Genomic DNA, 15,619 nt, shown 5'->3' with positions numbered 1-15,619 from the left:
GGGGATAATAACACCTTCTTTCTTGTAAATATTATTTTGGAAATTAAGTGAAAACTTTATATGAGCATATGGGGGGCTTCTTGGGTGCTAGATGTCCTATTTCTTGACTTGGGTGGGGGTTACAGTCCATCAAACTATACATTTGTTTTTAGAAACTTTAATGGATACTTGATAAAACTCTCACACGCACACACATACGCACACTCGGGCAAACAGTGCCCAGCGCGTAGCTGGTACGCGGTCCTTCACCCCCCCCCCCCCCACCGTCAGATCTGATCTACGAGGCACAGACCCTGATGCTGGAGCAGAGCCCAGCTCTCCCGCGGTCCTAGCGGTCTCGGACAGACAGCCTGACGTGAGGTCAGCTTTCCATCGTCTGGGGTTGGGTGTAGGGTGAGATCCCCGGACCCCAGTGAGATGGGGGGGTCTGATGTTGGGTCTCAGGTTCATCAGGACTCAGCTGGGACAGGAGCTGTCCGAGCGGAGTGCCCCGCAGGCTCCTTGTGGGCTGAGAGGTGCCCGCCGTGGCTCTCTCTGTAGGGTCATGAGCCCCTAATCCCTTCTAACTTGGCTTTGAGCAGCACGGCAGATGGTCCCTGGGATTCAGGCTCCCATGTAAGGGAGACTCTGGAAGGGAGAGTCAGGGAAGGAAGTGTATTAGGATTCTCCAGAGAAGCAGAACTGATAGGATGTGTGTGTATAGAAAGAAAGAGATTTATCATAAGAAATTGGCTCACATGATTGTGGGGGCTGGCAAGTCCCCAGATCTGCAGTCAGCACACTGGAGACCCAGCAGGGCCCATGATGTAAGTTCCAGTTTGAAGACTGGCAAGCTTCAGACCAAGAAGAGCTGATGCTTCAGTCCAGGTCCAAAGGCAGAAAAAGACTGATGTCTCAGCTCAAAGCAGTCAGGCAGGAGGCGTTCTCTCTTATTTGGGGGAGGGTCAACCCTTTTGTTCTATCCAGGCCTTCAACCGATTGGATGAGGCCCACCCATGTGGTATGGTGGGGGGCAATCTGCTTTATTCAGTTCACCCGTTCAAATGTTAATCGCATCTAGAAACACCTTCACAGACACACTCAGAATAATATCTGACCCGTGGCCCAGTGAAGTCAACATATAAAATTAACCATCCCCCTGTCTCCCCAGGGCAGAGCTGTGGTCCTGTCCGGAAGGGAAGAGGAAGCAGGACCAGAATGGGAGAGCAGGTCCAGGTCTCCTGTCTCTGATGCTGTGGGAGCTCAAGGTCCAGGAGAGGCAAGCTCTTCCACTTCTGAAAGACAAGAAAGTACAGTGGTCAGAACACAGCTTTGCCTCTCCATTGTCGTGTGATCTTAGCATGGTACTTATTCCCTCTGAGCCTCAGTTTCTTCACTTATATCATTGTTTTCCTGAGAAGAATAAATGAGGTTATGCCTATATAGCACCTGCCTATTAAAATTATTTATGTGCCTTGACCTGAAGAATGTCAGAAATTCTACAAACGTTTCTTGCGCATCTGCTAAGTGCAAGGCACCCTGCTGTACACGGCAGGACATCTCCCTTTCTCCCTACCCCACTTTCCCAAAGAGCATCGGCCAAGCCAGGGTCACCTGGTACTGTGCTGTGCTCTGGGCATGCTCAGTGCATAGGCCCAGCGGCAAGTGAGGCTGTAGGCTCCCCAGGTTTTGGTGCCTGTTTCCCATCTTCCCCTCCTGCTCAGGTGGATGCAGGCCCCCTCACTGTGGGGTTTCCAACGACAGCCAACCTGGGTCCCAAGGGCTCCATCAACCCCTGCACCATTGCTTTGGGAGATCCTGGAGGGAGGAAGAGAGGACGGTGTGGAGTTAGGAGCGATGAGAGGCCAACAATGGAGTGTTCTCTCAGCTCAACTCAGAAGGGAAGAGGTTACAGGATGAACTTAGGGATCCAGACTCTTGAGTTGTTTGAGTGGGAGTTTTGGAGAACCAGGCTAAGGGCTCTGAATGGGTGAGGCCTGCAGCCTTCTGGAGAGATGGCCCTTCGGCCCCCGATGACCAACATTGGGTGGGCACTGCAGGAGCCGTGGGACCCCGGGCAAGCAACACGCCTGAGCTTCCTTGTCCGCATCTTCCAAACGAGCATGATTCTGACTACGCCTCAAGTTGTCGGACAGATAATACGCAGGCACGCATATCAAGCACCTTGTAAGCACCTCGTAGGCACGCAATAAACGTTCATTCTTGCCCTCCTGTTTCGGGTGAACTGGAATCTGCTTCCCTCATACTTCTAATGTCAGGGTTGAGTTCTTTCACCGAAACTTTGCACAATTATTCATGAGCCCTTCCAAATGAAAGTCATTTGACGTTTGAAACAGCTTGTTCGGTCTTTTTATTCTCTACCTAAATAAGAATACAAGCTACCATTTCTCGCCAGGCGTGTGCTGGGTTCTCCACACCCCGTGAGATAGTACTGCTCTCCACATTTACCAGCGGACTCAGGCTCTCTCTGCTCTTTTCCTCGCACTCCTTGCAGCTCCATCCCTTTGGGCCTTCTCCATCTGGTCCCCACCTGAGACCGTCCCCTCAGGGCTGGCCAGGGGCCTGTGGAGCTGCCAGGTCCCTTTTCGCTCTGACAGGAAGACCCTGAATCTCTCTCAGTTACGCACCGTGGGGGAGTCTTGTTTATCCGTCCTGTTAACATTTATGGTCTTCTGAGGGGGTAGTGGTCTGGCAACGACGAGCGCTCAGGTTTTCCGGGCCGTTGCCTCACTTTCTGGCGAACTTTGGCCTCACTATGGGCAGCGGGCCGTCGCACTTCTCCAGCCTGTTGCCACCATTTTGAACCCTGGTTCTGAAACCTCAGGCTTTTGGGGGAGCAGAAGGTGGAAGGATAGGGACAGCTGGACTGCAGCAGAGGAAGCAAATGCTCCTGGAAATGAATGGCTTTTCCATGTGTGTCCATGTGTGCCTTGTCAGAGGCCAACCACAGGCCCCCGGGGACCCCGGCAGGAGATGAGCCGAGGGCTGGAGAGGAAATGGGCCAGAGGCCCCGCAGCCGACATGGCCCCCGCTGTGCTCCTGGCTGATAGGAGGAGGGGGAGGGCAAGAGGGACAGAGGGCCCGGCAGGGGTCACTGCTTAGTCACTTTGTTAACTACTCTTTGGAGACCAGAGAGGAAATGAGTGAGGCCCTAGATAGAAGGGTGAAGAAAGGGAGACCAACAGACCAAGGGAGGCAGGCAGGGGAGGTGGGGAGGCAGGGGAGGCCGAGGCCGAGGGGCGGCAACGGTGGCTAGAGCCGTCGTTGGGGGACAGGAAGGAGGCCTGGTTTCCGTGCCAGCTCTGCCTGGTAGCTAACCCTCCTTCCGTCTGCTTTACCATTCCCGGAGACTTTCCCAGCCAGCCCCCCTGCCCCACTGTGGGCAGGACACTCCATTTCTCCGGGCCTCAGTTTCCTGATCGTTAAAAATGGGGTTGTCGTGCCCATGGCCCAGGGGCTTCTCAGAGCTGCTGTGAGAGCTGGAGGAGTGGGTGCGTAGAGAGGACGGCGCGAAGCAGAAACCACTGTGCAAACCCGGGGGTGTGGAAAGGGCAGAGCTCGGAACCAGGTCAGTGTTCAGACCCCGGCTCTGTGGCCCACCAGCCGAGGGACACCAAGCACGTTCCTTCCCCCTCCGGGTCTCAGATCTTCCCCGTAAATGAGGCTGACTCTTTACGAGACAACACCAGACAAAGGTTATTCACTCTGTTTTGCGAGATAATGGTTTTGCCATTAGCTGAGACAGTGTTTCTAGTTTTCTTAATACTGCAACATTCGGGCATGAGATGTGATGGTGTCTGCAGCTTCCTCCCCGAGACTTCTGCAAAAATAAAACAGATGAAGCTTTGGCCAGGTCTTCAGTTCTGCGTTGCCTCGAAGATGGTTGCAGGCCAGACACAAAAGCTGCTTCACACCCAAATTAACCATTTTAATTTTTTTAGAAGCAAGAAGTCACTGAAAAGTTGTATTAGGTGTTCACCATGGAAGTGGTAAGAAGGAGTAAGGAGCATGCCTTTGGTGGCCGTTGAAGAGACTTCTCTGAGTTTGGGGACAGGTCAGAGGTCACTGGGTCCCTGAAAGAGGATGAACCTTGAGAGGCCAGGCCCATGACCCACAAGGGCAGAGAAATGGAAAGTCCCCCAAAGCTCAGCCAATGAAAAGGTCAGCAGCAACCACGTTGGACCCGGGGTTGGAAGCGTCCCCCTATTTCTGGGACTTCGTATGTAAGTCTCGAAGATTCTGGTGGGGCTCCAGGATGGGAGTAGGGTCCCAGTAATGGAGTCAACTTTATTTGAATTTAATAGAGTGAGATTCACATCCACTTCACTTCTATTATTATTATTATTATTATTATTATTATTACTACTATGTTGCGCTGTTATTATTCTGGAATAGACTGGAGCCCGGGCGTGACACTAGGTGTCAGCGTGTGCTGTTCCCTGCTTCAGTGATAGGAACTTAGGAATGGCTGAAGCTCCTCCCCAGAAAAGGTTCCAGGCTCTTCTCCGCTGCAGCTGGGAACGAGGCTCCCGCCGGGAGGACAGGTTTCTGTGGCTGAGGGCCTGGTCGGAGAACTTGGCCTCGTCTGGACCCAGCAGGTATCTGTCTGGACAGGGCCGGGGGGAGCTGGCCGGGCACTTGAGGTCCATGGAGGAAGCAAGGCCTAAGGAAACCTCTCGTCTGTCTCTCCATGTGCAGGCCTGGCCAGCTCCCCTCTCCCATGCCCTGCCCATGAACCTGGCGAGATTCTCCCAAGTTCCCTGGCTGGGGGGCAGAAAGGAGTAGGGAGTTTCCAGAACATCTCTGTAGAGCTCCAGGGGGAGGCTTGCAAACTGGAAATTGTCAGCCTTCTCCTTGACAACCAACAGCCAAATAATTCTGGGAAAGGAGGAGGGTGGGGAGTTCCCTGCAGGGCGGCCAAGAGAAGCCACCCTCAGCCCCCAGAAAACTTCCAGTCCCCATTACCTGTGTCAGTTGGGGTCCAGTCAGGAGACAGAAATCACACCAGTCAGTTGAAAAAAGGATTAAGAATCCAGAACTAGGTATAAGGTTGGTCGTGAGGTCACGAGAGAATGCTCAGGTGTCCCGAGGAAACAAGAAGAGATTGCAGCTACTAGCCCAGAGATGTTTGAGGAGGGACCCGGAGCTCTGGGGAGGAAGTTCTGAGTGGGAAGGAAGGACCCGTGGGCTTGGGCCCAGACCTCTGAGGAAGAGGCACCTGGAGCTGGAGTGTGGGGTGCGTGGTGCATGGAGAATCTGTGAGTGATGGAGAAGCCGTGAGCATCCAGCTGCTACTTCGGACGGGCCTGCTGCTGGGGTGAAGGTGGTCGGGGCACCCCTTACTGGGGACACTCAGATGCAGAGGGAACCCTCCCTCCTCTGGCCTGCAAGCCTCCCTCTAGTGGCTCTGGTCACAAGGATCGAATAGGGAAAAGCTGGCAAAGCAGAGATGGGATTCGCAGAGCCCAAGGCCACTTTCACAAAGCGGTGTATCGAGGATAGGTCTGGAGCTGAGAAGCCAGAACTTTGAAGTACCATTAGGCACTGCAGCGTGGGAAACTCTGGGCTTCCAGCCCCAGGTTTACCGAAAAGAGCAGTGCCAAGCACAGAGTAGATGTTCGTCTAATACCGTCCGGCCTCTGCCGTGGTTGATGGCTGAGAGCACAGGGGCAGGCTTTCCCGGACTTCCTCTGGCTTGTCTTGAAAAGTTACCGACATTCACAGGCTGTGACAGCTGGAAAAGACTTGCATCATGGTAACAATGAAAACAATGACATCTTTAGGTAAGAGTGGCCTTAGGAACACTGACTCTAAATCACTGTGATCAAATCATACATGAAGGGTAAAGGACAAGATAAATAGATCCAGGGGACAGAAAGAGAACCGAGTCCAGAAATCCACCCTAGCACATATGGATAATATACAATAAAAGTGCTATGTCAAGCCAGTGGGGAGAAGGATGGTTTATTTAATAAAGTGTGTAGGCACCACTGGCTCCCTGAAAAAAACAGAGCAAGGTTCATCTTGATGCCTCACAAGTTACTGAAACTAAATTTCAAATAGATGAAAGATTTAAATGTATTTAAATGTACACATGTAAAACAACTTACGTACTGTTCTCCATATTTAAACAGTTTCATGAGGAAATATTTAAAACCATTTTAAACACTGTTTAAAGCAATTTAATGAGGAATACATTAGAATATTTATACAATCTCTGGTTTGAGGAGATTTTTCTAAACAAAACAGAAAATCCAGAAGCCAGAGAGGAAAAGATAGACATACATTTTTTAAATTTTCAAAGGATTGCAATGCCTGGGTGGCTCAGGTGGTTAAGCAGCTGCCCTCAGCTCCGGGCATGATCCCAGGGTCCTGGGATCGAGTCTTGCGTCGGGTTCCCTGCTCAGCGGGGAGGCTGCTTCTCCCTCTGCCTGTCGTTCCCCCTGCTTGTGCTCTCTCTCTCTCTGACAAATAAATTTTTAAAAAACTTAAAAAAAATAAATGTTCAAAGGATTAAAAGATCACATAGAGTCAAAAGACAAATTACAGACTGGAGACAGTATTTCAGTGTCTATCTACCAGCGACAGAGAGCTGACATCTGTAACACACAAGAGCCCCTCCGCACAATGGACAATAAGCCAGCAGGAAAATAGACAAATCATATGAATACGAAGCATCTGCATTTCTGCTGTGAACGGCCGATGCATTTAGGGAAAGGTGCACAACCTCACCAATACTTAGAGAAATGCGTACTTTAAATGTGGGGCGCCTGGGTGGCTCAGTCGGTTAAGGGTCTGCCTTTGGCTCAGGTCATGATCCCAGGGTCCTGGGATCGAGCCCCACGTGGGGCTCCCTGCTCAGCGGGGAGTCTGCTTCTCCTTCTCCCTCTGCCCCTCCCCCTGCTGTGCTCTCTCTCTCTCACACGTCCTCTCTCTCGAATAAATAAAATAAAATCTTTAAAATAAAAGCGTGACACCACTCTTCCTTCATCAGAAGAGTAAAACTTAGAAAGAGCCAGGGCTGAAGAAGAAATGGGGGCGGGGGGGGGGGGCAGTAGTCACAGCTGTGAATATGGGGATTACCCAGGCTTCTGAGAAAGGTTTCTGGATGAAACCTAAAAATATGCATCTCTTTGACCCAGCTCTGTCATTTCTGGTAGAGGGAGGGAGGGAGGGGAGAAGTAAGAAAAGAAGGAAAGAAAGAAAGATAGGAAGAAGGAAAGATAAGAAAGGCAGCAAACTTCAGTATGCAAGGATATGCATAAAAATTTTCGATAGCATTTTGCAAAAATACTGGTAGTGAACGATAGACTTATGTCCCTATACTGTAATGTTATGCAAATATTAAAGAGAGTAAATTTAAGAAGACAAATGCTGTATGATTTTACTTCTACTTTATAGAGACTTCTAAAGTCGTCAAACTCATAGAGACAGAAAAATCATTGGGATGCCTGGGTGGCTCAGTCAGTTAAGAGTTTGCCTTTGGCTCAGGTCATGATCTCAGGGTCCTGGGATTGAGTCCCGCGTCAGGCTCCCTGCTCAGTGGGGAGTCTGCCTCTCTCTCTGCCTGCTGCTCCCCCTGCTTGTGTGCTCTCTCTCTCTGACAAATAAACAAATAAAATCGGAAGGAAGGAAGGAAGGAAGGAAGGAAGGAAGGAAGGAAGGAAGGAAGGAAGGAAGAAAAGTGGTTACCAGGGGCTGAGGTGGAAGAGGGAATGGGGAGTTGCTGTTGAATGGGTACAGAGTTTCAATTTTGCACGGTGAAAAACCTCTGGAAGTCGGTTGCACGACAGTGTGAATCTCATTAACATTAGTGAACTCTACACTTAAAAACGATGAAGATGGTAAATGTTGCATATATTTTACCACCGTTTAAGAAAAAGAATACATTGGAGGGATTTTCATGATGTTAGGTGAGAAAAGCAGCTTGTGGAGAAATCTAGGTGGAATTTGTGAAATGAACGACATATTTACATAAATGTGAATAAATGTGACATAAATGTGAATAAATGCCTGGTGGTAACGCAGACCTGCCTGGTGTGACCTGAGTGCTCTGATTCCAGAATGCTCCCTGCCCTCCCCAAAGCCTGGGATTCCAGCAGGAGCTGGCGTTGGACTAGGCTCACTAGCTTTCTCAGCTTTTGGGGGGCAAAGCACCCTTTAGACGCCCACCCTGGTGTCTCCCGATTTCAACCCTTCTCCCCCAAACACCAGGCCCCCACGGGCTCTGGCCCCGCCAGCGAAGGCCCACAGCTGTTTCCAATATTCTGCACAAACTTTATTGAAATGAGAAGCCTCGTTTATCATCCCTCAGGCCCCAGCTCCTCCTGATTAGGTACATATGACCTGACCTGTCAGCAGGGCCCAAGCCCGCAATCAAAGAGGAGATTGTTCTGAGCCAGGAGGTAAGGGGGCAGGAGCCTGGGGAGCTGAAAAGGCCCAAAGGGGTTTCTGACCAGCCAGGGGTGGATGGGGAATATGCTCAAACTGAGGAAGGGGAGGGCAGGGCTGGATAAATTCTTTAAGGGCCACTGGTCTGCTTGTCTTCTGTGGCCATACCTTCTCTTTCTTGCCTCCAAGCCTCTTCCAAAAGACGTATCTTGTAGCAAGAATATCTCCCCATCCCCAAGCTCCGAACTCAGCCCCAATTTCTCTTTCCTTTCACCTCTGAGCCGTACCAGGAAACCCCTCCTGGCGTAATAAAAAGTTCTGCTCCTCCTAGAGTTCCTGGATCTGCAGAATCATCAACGCTCAAATACTGAAAATAAAGATGGCCTTACGTCTATCCTCCCTCTACATGGAGAAAATCCCTCTACCTGGTCAGCCTTCTAAGCTATGTGGTCCAATAGGATAGTCCCTAGCTGCATGTGGCTCTTTAAAAATAAATCTCACATCAGGGCATACATCCAAAGAAAGTGAAATCAGTATCTCGAAGACATGTCTGCACCGCCATGTTTTTTGCAGCGTTATTCACAATAGCCAAGTTATGGGAACAACCTAAGGGTTCGCCAAGGGATGAATGGATAAAGAAGACACAGTCTAAATATACGATGGAATATTTCTCAGCCATAAAAAAGTAAATCCAGCCATTTACGTCAACATGGATGAATCTGGAGGGCATTACACTAAATGAAATAAGCCAGAGAAAGAAGAATACCGTATGGTTTTTATGGAATCTTATATGGGGAATCTAAAAAAGGGGGGAGGAGTCAAACTCACAGAAACAGAGTGGAATAGTGGTTGCCTGGGGCTGGAAGGTGAGGGAAAAGGGGGGAAATTTATCAAAGTGTTCAAACTTTCAGTACAGCATGGAGACTGTAGTTAATAATACTGTATCATATGCTTGAAATTTGCTGAGAGTAGTTCTTAAGAGTGATCACCAAAAAAAAAAAAAAAAAAAACCAAAAACAAAAACCGGTAACTATGTGAGATGATGAATATGGTAATTAACTCAATCACAGGGATCATTTCACAATGTATGCTTATATCAGACCATCACACTGTACACTTTAGATACATACAACTTTTTTGGTCAATTACTTCTCAATAAAACTAGGGGGAAAATGAACTCAAACTAAAAATTCAGCTTCTTAGTCACGCTAGCCACATTTCAAGTGCTCAATAGCCACATGTGTTGGACAATGTGTTGTGAGGAGGGTGAAGGGTCTCGTATCTTCCCCTAGTTGCAAGCGAACAAGTTAATCTGCCAGTTTCATGAATGTGGGCAGAAGACAAAGGGCTTTATTATTGACAGCAACATCGGTAGCCAGAGTGTCAGCGTTTTCTTGCTCCAGTTTCCTGAGCTCCGGTTCTCATGAGGATGGCCAGATGATATGTAGTGGGTGGCAATACAAGAGAGGAAACCCTAGTTTCAGGAACCCGAATTTTTTATAATGGGCAGGAAGCTGGCTGTTTTTTGCTCTGGAGGAAGACATGATCTCTACCGTCCAAGACTGTTGGCTACACAAATGTCCTTGAAAATTGTCCAGAAAAAGATAGTCAGTGCTTCTGCTTGAAAAAATGTGCAGAAATGCAGAAGACCCGTGCGAATTTGTCTCCCAGGACCACGCCGATATGGAACACCTCCATCACTGCAAAGAGTTCTGCTGAACGGAGCTGTTCTAAACAACGGAGAGAGCTAGCTGCTTTACTAGGTCCTCCTTATCAGTTCTGAATTCTGACCAGAGGAATTGGAGAGAAATGAGCCGGCATTGGCTCTCTGCACCCGTATGTGTAAGGTTCAAGGTGTCTTCCTTGATGCAGGAGTCATTCACATCACAACGCTTGTCTTCTTAACTAAGCTGTGACAGGCTGGGTCTGAGTTAACATCTATGTGGTGCTTCACCCAGGGCTTTTGTGTGCTTTGTGGTCATGAAGACACTGTGAGAGCAAAGGAGACACAACCAGGACATTCCCAAGTGGTCCAACACTCCAGGGTAGTGGTTCTCAAACTTCAGTAAGCGTGGGAATCTCACCAGGAAGGCTTGAGAAGAGAACTTGCTGAGCCCCATTCCCAGACCTTCTGATTCAGGAGGTCTGTGGTAAGGCCTGAGAATTTGCATTTCTGAAATGTTCTCGGGGGATGCCGATGCTGCCCGTCTGGCCCCACACTGTGAGAGCCACTGCCCTCGTGGGATGAGGGCACGCTGGGCAGCATCCAAGGATTACACCCATGACAATTTTTGTCTCATGCATATTTGTGCTTTAACGCATGTTGGAAAAATATAACCAGCACACATCAAACTAGTTCCATTTTTAGGTAAAAATAAATTGATTTAAGGATATATTTACAAATATAAATCACAACCTCTCAGCTTCCACATTTATAGAATGGCATTATTACATTCCTATGGGAGTTTCCTGGGACTTGTGAGGATCTTCTTCCTTCTTCCATTCCCTCACCTCCCTTCCTTTGGAAGAAGGCAGTCTCCACAACTTTATGGTCCCTTTACACTCTAGGGGATACACTCTGTCACCTCTAAATGACAAGAAATTTTTAGGAGTTATTACAGTCCCGGGTTCCCCACCCTAAGGCAGAAGCTACCCTTCCCTCTGTCTGAAGCACGAGGACTCTAGAGAGAGGAATGTCTTGGCATCAGGGAGAGTGGAAGGTCACGGAGTCACTTCCCAGATGGGCCATCCTGGGCCCTCCAGCTAGCCCGCTGCCCTTGGCCCAGGACTAAGCAGCACCACCCTTCCCTTGAGTTAATAACAAAGCATCCTGAGCCCCAACCCATGTAAAGGGATGGACCTGAGCTTGGCCCAGACAATCCATCCAGGACAGATTCCATGTTCCTTTTCTACAATAAGGCCTTGTCTCAATGAGCCCAGTATTAATGATCATAAGGCCATAGGAATGACAAAATAGGACTTAAGGGAAACAAATACTCTCGTGACCATTAGCGTGAAGAAACCTCTCTCGAGGAGCCCCTTGAAGGAGCTCTGGTCAAACCAACGGGTCTTGTTCCTATCCGAAGCGCTGCTAACTGGTGGAGACAAGACTGGCAGAGAGTCAGCCTTGTAAGTGAACCCCTAAATTCAGGCTTTTGGCTGAGCCTGTGGGCTTCGAGCGGTGTTTCCATCACACCATTCATTCCCCAGGCCTTTCTGCTCCCTGCCCTCCTCGTTTTAATGATCTCAGACAGACATAAAAACGGCTGAGCTCAGCACAAGTGACTGAGACATGAGCGTTGCCTCAGGGTCCCCGTGGACCCCAGCTGGGTACCATGCCGCCCTCAGTTCCATTTTGACAGGATAAAGTGAACTCATTTATTCAGTTGTTTTAAGTGAGCTCACGCTAGGCAGTGCCAGAGAACGGAGACATAAATCTTTCCCAGCACATCGAGTCATTGCCAAACACCTTGGATAAAACTTTCTGCTTGTTCAAGACAGTTTTTCCTCCCCGCTAAAAATGAGGAGGGGAAAAGCACTAAAAATTGAGGGGAATGGAGGGAGGGTGTTAGCAGATTCTGGGAATGACAAACTTGTCAACGCTTTGGCCTAATAAAAATTCTTCCAGTAAGAAAGGCAAACTTTTAACTCAGAGATTTTCCTTCGTGCTTTCGGTGGGTGTGGAGGGCGTCACTGGTCATTGGGTCTGGCGGCGGGTTAAACCCTCGATGAGGAACGAGGGATTTTCTGACTCTCTAAAGGCGGCATCTTCACCCTTTGGGCAGTGGCTATAGCCTCAGGTGCTTCTAGACAAGAGCAAACCCAGACAGGCTGTTTGAAACTGCCCCAGCCAGAGAGAAAGCATACCTCAGGGGGACAGTCACCCAGAGAAGGGACAGTGAGGGGTGTGGCCTAGCTGATCTCTTGTGGCTGCAGATGAACCACTTTTGTTTTTCCCGTTCACTAAAATATTTTTTACAGTTTTTATTCTTTGCAAACACTTTAAAGCAACACACACGGAAGAAAGTCTCCCATCACCTTACTATCCCGATAAGGTATCAAATGGCTTTGTGTTTCTTGTCTATACACATACTTTGAAAGCACAACGGTGACTAGGACCCTAGCCACCCCTGCCCCCTAACTCACCTTTTTTTTTTTTTCCAGCCAGGAATTCCCACACAGGTCCATGTTCTAACTTTTACTAGTCAGGGTGTGGTCGGCAAACAGCACGGGCACCATCCAGACCTGCTCTCGGAGAGCTGTGGAATCACACGTTCTGTGGGTTATTTCTGTTTACACTGCAGTCTGAGACCGGGTGCACTCAAACGCATCAGCTAGGACAAAACTCTTCTCTACACTGGGGCCGCACGGTTTCGCCCTCGGCCACTTCTTCCCCACAGCACGGGACACCTGCGAGGGCTCCGCACTCGGTTGGGTGCTAGGACCCATAGGATCTGTGAGGAGGGTCTCTGCCTTCCCGCCTGTGGTCTAGCAGAGGTGACGCAGCAAGGGCACTGCGGGGTCTTCTACCACATGGGGCAGAGGGGAAGAGGGCTTTAGAGCTGGAAGGATCCTTGGGGGGCGAGGCCATGGCAGGTGAAGTGGCTTTGCCCTGGCACAGAAAGGGCTGACAGTATTCCAGGTATCAGAGTATCCGGGTCCCCTGACCTCTGCAGGGCACGCCAGTGTCCCTCACCTGAACTCCCTCTCTGGCAGACAGGTCAGCGTGCGGGCGTGCACGCCCCAGCCCAGGTACAGCCCCCTGAATCCTCCTCAACCCCCGTGCCCCCCAGCAATCACAGCCTCCCGGCCCAGGCCATGCCCGGTCCCTCTGTGTCCGTGTTCCTAGCGTGCCTCTGCACATTGAGACAGAAGAGACCTACCTTGTAATTAAATACTGCAAATTAATGTAGGGACTGAATACTTATGACTGCCAAATGGGTACAAACCCAAATCCAGAGGGTGTTTTGGAAGTTGATAAAATGGATCTAAAATTAATATCAAAGAATAAAACTGGTAGTGATATTTTTGAAAAATGAGGAGGGGGCGCCTGGGTGGCTCCGTGGGTTGAGCATCCGACTTTTGATTTCGGCTCAGGTCATGATCTCAGGGTCGTGGGATAGAGCCCTGCATTGGGCTCGGTGCAGAGTCTGCTTGGGATTCTCTCTCCCTCTGCTCCTCCCCCTGCTCGTGCACACGTGCTTGAGCCCTCTCTCTCTCTAAATAAACAAATAATCTTTTTAAAAAATGAGAGGGAATTGCGGTAACCAAGAGGAGGAACAAGTCCTTAAAACACATTATGCGACAATACTTAGAACTGCCACTGGCTCAAGAATAAACTGGGGTTAAGTAGGTGGTCAGAATCCTATTTTATGTGCGTAGATGTGTAGAAATTTAATATGATGAGGGAGATATCAGAAGAAAATGGAAAAAGGAAAGGATCTCTCAATAAATGTTGTTGGAATTAATAACATTTTTTAAAAAGAGAAGTGGTGATCGATTTGATATGCCTCACCCCAGAATAAATTTCAGATGGGTTAAAGTCAAATATCTTTTTAAAAGATAAAAATCACAATAATAACGGCAAATAAAACTGAGTATTTTCTAGACCAGTGCTAACATTCTAGAAGCCGCAGTCAAAACTCACAAAATTATTGATATATTTCACTATAAAAATTAGATGATTTTGTGGGTAAGCCATAAATTAAAGAGGCAAACTGGGAAGATGTGGTTTAGGAAAAATGGTTAATATCTTTATTTTATTTGGAAAAAATCAACCCATATATGTATTTCACACAACTTGATAAGGACATTAAGCTCTCACAAGATAAATGGGCAAAGGACACCACAGATGTTTTTCAGACAATGAGCCATATATTTAAAAAATCCAATCTTGTTAGTATTAAAAGAAATGTAAACCGGAAAAAGTTACCGAGCAATTTGAAAATGAAAATACTCCTTGCTGGTAAGGTGAGGGGAAATCAGAGGGACGGTATACGGTATAAATGGCCCTCTGGAAGCAATTTGCCATCATCTACCAAAAGCCATAAAAATGCTCCTGTTTTTTACCTAATACTCAAACGGAATGTCTCCAGTCCCAAGAAATAATTTAAAATAATGGGCAAGAAGATTTGCTGCATTATTTATAATTACAATATGCTGAAAAACTGGACACCACCTAAATGTCCAACAAAGCTAGGAGTATGCACTGTGTTATATTCACCTGACAGAGCAGTATGGTCAATTATTATTTTTAATAATTCCAAAGACTATGCAGCAATAGGAAAAAACACTTGAATATTTCAAATAAAGAGACATAACATATATGCACTATGATTAACTACAAATAGTTGTATTAAGATGGAAAGGACTACGTCAAGATAATTGTTATGATGAAGAAATGATGTTTTTGCTAATTTTACCCCTACTACTTTTATTTGCTCTTTTATCGCTTTTATAATATAAATAGTAAGTGAAAAATAATCCACATTCTGCGTAAGTTGATGAAGATAGGTATAAAGAGATGGTCACATGGGGAAGAAGCCAGTGAATCTGAAAGTTGAGACAGCGTGCAATCAGAACTTAATCACTTCATTTTCCTTTCGTTTGTGGAAAATGATCTTCCCCTGTGCAAGGCTTCTATGGCTCATGCTTTTCCATGCGTGCAGCTCTGCTGTGTGCACTCATGGAAACATGGTATTTTATTTTTATTTTTATTTTTTTAAAGATTTTATTTATTTATTTGACAGAGATAGAGACAGCCAGCGAGAACACAAGCAGGGGGAGTGGGAGAGGAAGAAGCAGGCTCATAGCAGAAGAGCCTGATGTGGGGCTCGATCCTAGAACGCCGGGATTACGCCCTGAGCCGAAGGCAGACGCTTAACCGCTGTGCCACCCAGGCACCCCAGAAACATGGTATTTTAGAATGCACAGAATCTCTGAGATCATTGTATTCCAAACTCCCAGCTAATTCAAGAACTAGAAGTACAGTCTCTATTGCAAGTGAGCGTAACGGAGGCTTCTGATCCACTGAAGTCTTCCCATGAATGGGGAGCTCACTACTTCACAAAGTAGCCTGCTCAAGCTCTGCCTTCTAAATCATGCCTGAGGCTGTTATACCTGACCATGCCTCTAAACCTCACAAAAGCCGGGGCCCCTGGGTCAATCATTTCCTTCCAACCGGGATTCCAAGCCACAAATCACAAACTACAGGACTAGAGTGAAACCA

Source organism: Ursus arctos, unplaced genomic scaffold, assembly GCF_023065955.2.
Source record: "Ursus arctos isolate Adak ecotype North America unplaced genomic scaffold, UrsArc2.0 scaffold_22, whole genome shotgun sequence".
Classification (NCBI taxonomy): Eukaryota; Metazoa; Chordata; class Mammalia; order Carnivora; family Ursidae; genus Ursus; species Ursus arctos.
Note: the sequence above shows the minus strand (reverse complement) of the source record.